We start from the raw sequence: 9,896 nt of genomic DNA, 5'->3' as shown, positions 1-9,896 counted from the left end.
CGCCTCAAAAGAGATGAAAGGGTCGATTGAAAGAGGCTAATCCTCCACATTTAAATCAGGTGTGTCAGATGGGTGGAGTTAATCATTATGGTCGACAACTTCCTGTACCTTGTGATCACTTTCCTGAACCATACTTGAGATTGATTATAGGGAAATTTGGACTGTAAACTCATGACTGTCATCCCAATACTCACCATCTTCTAATTCAGTATAGTTCACAAGTGGGATGGGATAACTTTCTTCACATTTTGTTTCTAGGTTGGGTTGATGCTCGAATAAACTAGCCTCTTCCTCCTCAATGAAGCCAATTGTATCATGTGAGTGAAGTGTGTCAGTATCATTATATTTGAAAGATACCCATGTCTCTTGATCTTTACTTTGGATAGTCATCAAGATCGACTCTCCAGGAAATTGAACCATATGATCATTAACAGAATCCAACTCCTCATTCTCAATTTTAGTATTCTCCATAATCGCATCACGTGAACCTAACTGTTGTATGTCTTTTATAAGTTTTGAAAGTTCCCTGGTTTGTCAATTAGCGTGAGGGTTGAGTCGGTAAGTCAAGTGAGCCCCATATGAAGATCATACAAGCTATTGCTTCAACTGGATGTGTGTTTCAAGATTGTCAAAGATAAATTAAGCCTCACATCCTATGTCCCAAAACACCTAGGTAAATAACTCCTTAAAAACCTTAGAATAATATAGGAGTTAAAACTCTGAAAACTTGTTTTTAATCAGGAAAATTTTCTAAGTTTTTTGCTTAGTTCGATGACATCGAGCTTACATCAATAACATCGAATAATCATGTTTGATGACATCGAACAGGCTTCGATTGCATCGAAATGAGACCTTTTATGTCCATCAACCACATAACATTTGGACAGAATATTCAATGAATCGACATACCTTCGATGACATCGAACATTAGTAATCGATGACATCGAAGGCAAGTCGATGACATGGAAAAACTTAGAGCATTGTCCAGCAAAACTTCTTGGAAAATATTTTAACTTTGCTCGAGGAATCGAACGAGCTTCAATGTCATCGAAATTCAAATTTTGATGACATTAGCAAGGTTCGATGACATCGTATCTAGACAAGTCTATGTCCAGCAAGCTTCAAAGGAAAATCAAACTGAAATGTTCGAGGAATGAAGCTATCCTTGATGATATCGAAATTCAAACTTCGAAGACATCAAGGAAGCCTTGATGACATCGAAGATAGCCTTAAACTTGTCAAGCAAGCTCTTGTGTAATATCACGTAGGATATCGAGGAATCAAACTGTAATTTGATGTCATCAGAGTTCAAATCTTGATGACTTCGAAGATGGTTCGATGACATCAATCTCATGTCAAAAAATTCCAGCAATTTTTTTCAGTCGAGTTCGTATCATCGAGCTGATATTCGATGACATTGAAAGTATACGTTCGATGACATTGAACTCAATCAGATAATTACTATTTTGTTACCGTTGGAGCTTTTTGCCTTTATAAGGAGAGCTTGTTCTTGGTTGCTGCATTGAGAAAAAGAGAGAGAGAGCTTTGAGAGAGTTATTGCTTATCACCAACCCTAAGCCCTTTTTCTTATGTGAGTTCATCCTTTAATCCACCCTCATCATTGATATTCAATAAAGTGGATTGGTGAATGAACTTCCTCATTTAAGGATCATCCAGCTAACTCCTTGATGGAAAATCATTGAGTTGGGATCCCTTGAATACTTAAGACCTTGGAATCACTCCGTCTCTTCAATGATTAACATTCATTAGAGTGGATTCCAACAAAACCTTGACCCAACCCTATCGCTTTACATTGGAGCGTCATTAGTGTTACGGATCAAGGGAGCTGAAGAATCTCCATCATTAAAGGAGTGCGTCTTCATCAACGTGTAGAACGAGGCTCATCTACTTACTTGTAAGTCATTAGAGTCCACAGACCTCGTTGATCATTCCTTATGTAAGATTGGGTCATAGGTGTATCTGAAACCTTTCAAGCCCTCATTTGAGGCCTTCGACGGGAGAGTACGTTTAGGTGCTTAGTGTAGGACCCTTGCTCTTGTGTAGGGCATAAACATTGGGTGCTTAGTGTAGGATCCTTGCTCTTATGTAGGGCATAATCTTAGGTCCTTGGCCTATGTGGCCTAAACCAGGTTCCTTGTGTGGATCCTTGGCCTGTGTGGCCTAAACTAGGGTCCTAGTGTAGATCCTTAACCTGTGTGGTCTAAACTATGTTCCTTGTGTGGATCCTTGGCCCATGTGGCCTAAAACCTATGTTCCTTGTGTGGATCCTTGGCCTGTGTGGCCTAAAACATAGGTACTTTGTGTAGGACCTTTGCTCTTGTGTAGGGCATAAACTATAGTATCCTTGTGTAGGACCCTTGCCTTGTGTAGGCATGTTTAGGTATCTTGTGTAGGTCCTAGAGTCAACCTTGTGTAGGTTGTAAAGGTTAGAGGTGAACCTGATTTGAAACCTCCGTTAGTGAAATCCGTTACACTCAAGGGTTGAGTGCGTCCGTTGGGAGTGGAGTAGGCACATAGACGAACCACTATAAATGACTGTGTTTGGGATTGATATTTGTATATTCTCTTCATCATGTTTACTTAAATGTTTTACATGCAGCATGATAACATGAATAGCTAGAACTGATAAGAATCACATCCCACACACTTTCACATACTTCAATCCATCATAGACTAATTGCTTATCTTACTTTATATTAAGTAGTCTTGTGCTTGGATCCTCTACTTGGCTTGGAAGCCATTAGAGTTGAAATGAGTATATCTTAATTGTTGCACATTAAATCAAGATTAGGATAATAGGATTTTAATTGTCATAAAATTTTATAAAGTCCTATTCACCCCCTCTAGGACAGTTTGACCTGTTCCTACTTCTATTATAGCGGTCTATACCGTAATTTCAAGTTCTTGTAATCTTTGGAGTGTGTTTTGCTGGATGAGATCTAGAGTTTGTGTGGAATTCTGAAGTGAATTCTCTTGGATCGTTTCTTGTTGGATCTTGAGGTATAGGACCCAAGAGAATTGTCACTATGATGCATTGTTGATTCAACTTCCCAATCTTGATGTTTCCACTGATCATAAGTAGGGAGTTGGGAATGAAGAATTGGATTGGATTGAGGCTGGGGTGAACTAGCCTCCATTAGCTTGTCGAGGCACGATGCAAGTGCTTCTATTATTTTTCTAATGCCAGCAAAATTGTCTATGTAACCCTGAAGTGAATTCTCTTGGATCGTTTCTGGTTAGATTTCAAAGGTACAAGACCCAAGAGGATTGTCACTATGATGTATTTTTGGTTCATCTTTCCAATATTGATGTTTTCACTGATTATAGTTATATAAGTCATAGGTGGGACAATCTGATGGTTGTTGATACATATTATCACCCATAATATAATCTCTTATTGTTTTCTTCTTATCTGATGGGTGATAATAATTCTCACTCCCATAGTTATGATAACCCCAACACTCACGTACTGTTTTCTTAATTCGTGGGGTGTAATTATTCTCCCGCATATGATTGCATAGGGATTTCTTAGCCAGTGGTGCATTGTATTCCGTTTGGTTCTCAATGATGTTTCCAGAAAAATTTTGAGACGTAAGTTGTTTTCTAATATAATCATCTGACAGCCCTTCACAAGTTCTCACATCCTCTAAAACTAGCTTAGCATATTGACATTCTCACTCTTGCATGTACATGGTGAAACCCTAATCCTGAACCTAATCCTAACATAAAATAAAAGAAAAGAAAAGAAAAAAATCCTACAACAATATGGAAAGTAAGTAAAGAAGAAGTTAGAAAGAGTTTACCGGTTTGGAGAGTTCTATGTTAGGATCCTACAAAACAGAAAACAATGTTAGTCCCTAAAAAAAATTCCAAAAACTCCTAACCTAAAAACAAAACAAAAAATTAGTCCTAAAAATAAATTAAAAAACTTTCTAAATCTAGAAAAAAAAAGTTAGTTTCTAAAACAAATTAAAAAAGTTTCTAAATCTAGAAATATAAATAAAAGTTAGTTTCTAAATCTAGAAATAGAAAGAAAAATTACTTTCTAAAAAAAATTAAGAAAGTTTCTAAATCTAGAAATAGAAAGTTAGTTTCTAAAACAAATTAAGAAAGTTTCTAAATCCAGAAATAGAAAGAAAAGTTGTTTCTAAATCTAGAAATAGAAAAGAGAAATTAGTTTCTTAAAAAAAATTAAGAAAGTTTCTAAATCTAAAAATAGAAAGTTTCTAAAAAAAAAATTAAGAAAGTTTCTAAATCTGGAAATAGAAAGAAACGTAAGTTTTTAAAAATAAATTAGGAAAGTTTCATAAATTTGGAAATAGAAAGAAAGAGAACTAGAAAGAAGTTACTAAATTAGAAGTTTCTATTTTGGGATCATGCAGAAGAAAAAGGAAAATGAATTAGTTTCTAAAAAAGAAGTAAGAAAGCAACCTAGTTTCTAAAAAAAGAAGAAGGAAAGTTTTTAAAAATAGAAAAAGGAAAGGAAATTAGTTTCTAAAAACGGATTAGAAAAGTTTCTAAAAACAAATTAGGAAAGTTTCTATCCTAGAATTAGAAAGTAAATTAGTTTTTAAAAATAAAAAAGGAAAGTTTCTAAACGTAGAAATAGAAAGCTAAGTTAGTTTCTAAAATAATTACGAAAAAACCTAACCTAAAGATGGAAAGTAGAAAAATCTTAATCTTAACCTAATTCCAAAACTAATCAAATATATAAAACGGAACTATCAATCCCTGGCAACAACGCCAAAACCTTGTTCACAACCCCAAGTGTAGGGTCGCAATGTAGTAATAATCTCGGTAAGATCGAGGTTGAATCCACAAGGACTGAAACTTGTACTTTTTTGAAATTAACTAGAAATAGAACTAGAAGATGTGAAACTAATTCTGAAGTATTTGAGAGAGTAATTATGAATAGAGTAAAAACTAAGAATTTAAAGGTGGGAACTAGGGTGCCAAGGATCCACTTGTAGTGATCAGGGAGCCCTCTTGCTTGATTCAAATAACGCAATTAGAATTGGAGTCCTATCCTATCCAATTGGAAAATATATCAATAAAACAAAATATGAAATTCCATTGACCTATTTCTCAATGAAGGAGAACTATGATAATTGGCAGGGATTCCATCACCAAACCATGCCCAGGAGACAATGGCAAACAACATGATTTACCAATCCTATAATCTCAAAGCTGGAGAATTGTGAAGATTAGGAAGGATTCCATCACCCTACCATGCCTAAGGGACGATGATGAACAATAGGACTTACTAATTTCACAATATTAAATAAGAAAAAGAAGATACTCAAAGCTATTGCAGATCTATTGTAATTTGAGTCATAATAAACCATTAAAAACCGATAGCATTCCTTAAATATCAAATTAGAATCCATGGAGTTCAACATAAACATGAATCAAAGCAATAGAAACATCCCATCATGCTACAAGCTTCACCTCTTAGCCCTAGCTAAAAGGTTTAGCCAACCATAGACATGATTAGACCAAAGTCTCTTAAGAAAAACATAAAAACAACTAAGGAAGAAGAAGAAAATTTCTTGGCAACGACTTCTCCACCCTTTTGCACCACTCCTTAAATGTTAGAAGATGCCTAGGAACATCTTAGGGAGTCCTATTTATAGTTGTGGAACTCTAACTTTCGTACCTAGTTGGAAAACTCTAGAAACTGCTTCAAATTTATGCAGTTTGCTAAAATAGACTTCACTCTGGTTAGTTTCCCAAAATAGACTTCACTCTACACAATTTCACAAAATGACTTGGAGTTTCAGAATATGCTTTTTCAGGACGATTTTAGGATTCCTTTTCTTCACTTCAAATATTTAATTCTCTTCATTCCTTGATTTTTTTGGATCTTTGGCATGTGAATTCTTCAATCTTAGTCTCCTAAGATTCATCCCTTACCTTGGTGATTCTTGAGCATCAAATCCATGCTTTTAACACCCTTTTCAATCCAAGCTCTTAAATTCACCTTGCAACACAAATATGAGTAAAATAGAACATTAAGCATTATCATGTCCATAAAGCCAAGATAGAAATGGGGGATAATATGTAATATTTGACCCTCAACAGTTGCCGGGGACTAACGGTTGTGTTTTTCTGAAATTAATTAGTTTTAAAATTAGCTTAAGATTAGGGTTTATTTACTTTCTATTTTTAGGTTAGAATTTTTCCTGATTTATTTTTAGGAACTAACTTATTTTTCTGTTTTATAGGATTTTAACATAGAAATTTCCAATATGGTAACCTCTTTCTAATTTGCTCTCTTTCTTTTCAAAATTTCTTATTTGTCTTAAGGTTCTTTCTTTTTAGGTTTAGGTTAGATTCTGAAATTCAGGGCTGAGAGTGTTTCATGCCCAAGTGGGTCAGTGACAACACTTGATGTCTCTTAATTGAAGGAGGACTGATTGAAGGGTTGCCTATCCATCACCGGATTAGACACCACTTGACATCCTCAGAGTTAACTAAAGTTATGGCTGTAAATCAACCAGTAAATCCTCCAAATCCTCCTCAACCTCTAGGAGGAAGCCTAGGATGAGAATGAGGTGCATCAAGCACCCCCGCCTTTTACTTTACGAGATTATTTACAACCGGCGGGGGTGAGCGTACCTTCCTACATGATTTTTCCAGAGAATGCAGGAAATATGGATATCAAGCCAAGAGTGATTTAGCTCCTTCCAAAGTTTCATAGACTTTAATCTGAAAGTCCATATCTACACCTGAAGGAGTTTGATGAGATAATAGCCACTTTATACTTTCCTAATGTGTCTGAGGACACGATCAGGCTGAAACTCTTTCCCTTTTCTTTGAAAGAAAAAGCTAAGATGTGGTTACATTCACTACGTCCACGATCTATTTGTAGATGGAATGACATGACAAGGGAGTTCTTAAAGAAATTCTTTCCATACCATAAAACGAACACCATTAAAAAGTCAATCATGAACTTCGTCCAAAAGGAAGATGAAACATTCTTCCAATGTTGGGAGCGGTTCATGGATCTTGTCGGTTCATGGTCACAACATGGTTTTGAAATGTGGTGCATAACAAATTTCTTTTACGATGGACTGACATCTTTCATGTGCCAATTGATCGAGACAATGTGCAATGAGGAATTCACGAACAAGAATGTCGATGATGTGTGGGATTATTTTGATAGACTTGCTGAAACCGTACAATCATGGGACATCTCCCCAAAAACCAATACCACTTCTAAGTTAACTCAACTAAAGGAGAGGGGTGGAATGTATGTTTTGAAAGAGGATAATGATGTAAATGCTAAAGTGGCCAATCTCACAAGAAAACTTGAGGCCATGAAACTTAAGAAGGACAAGGCTAAGGAAGTAGTTTGCGGTATTTGTTCTTGCAATGTGCACACTACTGAAAATTGCCCAACTATACCTGCTTTTCAAGAAATTTTGAATGAGCAATCAAATGTCGTAAACAACTACCAGAGGCCTTTCAAAGGGACCACCTCCAATACATACAACTCCGGCTAGAGAAACCATCCAAATTTTAGTTGGAGGAATGGACAAACAGCTACACCTAAAGGGATCCTTGACTAATTTTTAGAACAAAGGAAACCTCAGGAGGATCCAGTTTCAAAACACATCCAAAATCAAGAGCTTTTCAATCAAGGCATATTATAAGCCTTCCAAGACCTCACCAAGGCCATTCAACGGATTGAGTCACATTTAACGACTGGGGAGAAAGGGGTGCTTATAGCCCAACCTCTTCTCAATCCTAAACCACAATGTGAAATTAGTGACCCAAGCTCTTTAAATCAAATAGAGCAAGCTAAGTCTATCACCACTCTTAGGAGTGGGAAGATAATTGACAAAACTATTCTGATAAGGGCTGAAAAGCCTAAAGATCTGGAAGTAGATGAGAATGATGGAGCTAGCATTACTCCACATGGTTTAGAACTAGAACCTCATGGTAAGCCAATTGCTTCATTCCCCCAACGGTTGGTCGCACCAAAACCTTTGTCTAACTCTCAAGATATTCTAGAGGTACTTAAGCAAGTAAAGGTTAACATCTCTCTACTACATGCTGTTAAACAAATTCCTTTATATGCTAAATTCCTAAAAGATCTATGCACTACCAAAAGACGGCAAAACATATAAAAGATCTTTTTGACAGAAAAAGTGAGTGCCATCCTAAAACAAGATGTGCCTTAAAAATACAAGGATCCCGGTAGCCCAACCATCGCTTTTATAATCGGGAACTACCAGATTGAGCATGCATTTCTTGATTTAGGAGCGAGTGTAAATCTGATTCCTTACTCAGTTTATGAACAATTGGGTCTAGGTGAATTAAAACCCACCAAGACCACCTTATAACTTACTGATCACTCAGTTCATGTACTGAGAGGGATAATAAAAGATGTGTTGGTCTAGGTTGATAAATTTTACTATCCAGTAGATTTTATCATCCTAGACACTTAACCCATTATTGATGTGAGCACTCAAATCCCGGTCATACTGGGTCGTCCATTCCTTGCTACATCAAATGCAATTATTAATTGTAGGAATGGGGTAATGAGCTTATCTTTCAGTAATATGACATTAGAGCTGAATATATTTTTAATACAGGCAAACAGTCAGAGGATGATGATGATTCCCATGATATTTACATGATCAATTCTTTTGTGGAAGATAGAGCACAACTGACTCTATACTCTAACCCTCTAGAGACGTGCTTGGTCCACTCCCCCTATTTAGACGATGATATGATTAGGGAGATGGATGCCTTGCTTGATGCTACACAGGTACTTGTAGTTAATCAGTGAAGGCCACAATTTAAGAAATTGCCTCGAACCGATGCAGTGCCTCTGCCGTCTAGCTTTAAAGCACCGAAACTTGACCTAAAGCCTTTGCCCTCTGATCTTAAATATGTTTACTTAGGTTAAGATGAAACATACCCGGTGGTGATTTCTTCCCACCTCGAGAAAGAACAGGTGAGTATGCTTATTTCTACTCTCATTGAGCACAAAGGAGCCCTTTGATGGTCGATTGCGGACCTCAAGGGAATTGACCCTTTGATTTGTACTCATCGCATTCATCTTAAGGATAATGCGAAGACATCTCGACAACCACAACTAGATTAAATCTAAACATGAAGGAAGTGGTTGAAGCTGAGGTTCTTAAGTTATTAGATGTGGGCATCATATACCCTATATCTGATAGTCAATGTTGAGTCCAACTCAGGTGGTTCCCAAGAAGTCCGGAATCACCATTATAGCCAATGCCGAGAATGAACTTGTGCCAACTAGAGTCACTACCAATTGGAGAATGTGAATTGACTATAGGAAGTTGAATACCATCATGAGGAAAGACCATTTTCCTTTGCCCGTCATTAATCAAATCTTGGAAAGGCTAGCAGGTCACTCTTACTATTGCTTCCTTGACAGATATTCGAGCTACAACCAGATAGAGATAGCCCTTGAATATCAAGAAAAAACCACTTTCACATGTCCCATTGAGACCTTTGCTTACTAAAGATGCCATTCGGACTGTGTAATTCCCCCGTCACATTTCAGCAATGCATGTTGAGTATTTTCTCTGACATGATGGGGTAATATTTAGAGGTCTTCATGGGCGATTTCTCTGTCTTTGGTCCATCCTTCGGCAAGTGTTTGGATAATTTGAAAAATGTGCTAAAGTGATGTGAGGAAAGAATTTGGTACTAAATTGGGAGAAGTGCCATTTCATGGTTTGTAAGGGAATCGTTCTTGGACATATCATCTCGTCCAAGGGAATTGAGGTGGATAAGGCTAAAATTGATCTGATCTTTAACCTACCTCCACCCAAGGGCATACGAGACGTGCGATCCTTCTTAGGACACGCTGAATTTTACAGAAGATTTAT

This window comes from Magnolia sinica, chromosome 5 (assembly GCF_029962835.1).
Source record: "Magnolia sinica isolate HGM2019 chromosome 5, MsV1, whole genome shotgun sequence".
In the NCBI taxonomy this organism is placed as follows: Eukaryota; Viridiplantae; Streptophyta; class Magnoliopsida; order Magnoliales; family Magnoliaceae; genus Magnolia; species Magnolia sinica.
The sequence above is the reverse complement of the archived record's forward strand: the minus strand, read 5'-3'. Positions refer to the sequence as shown.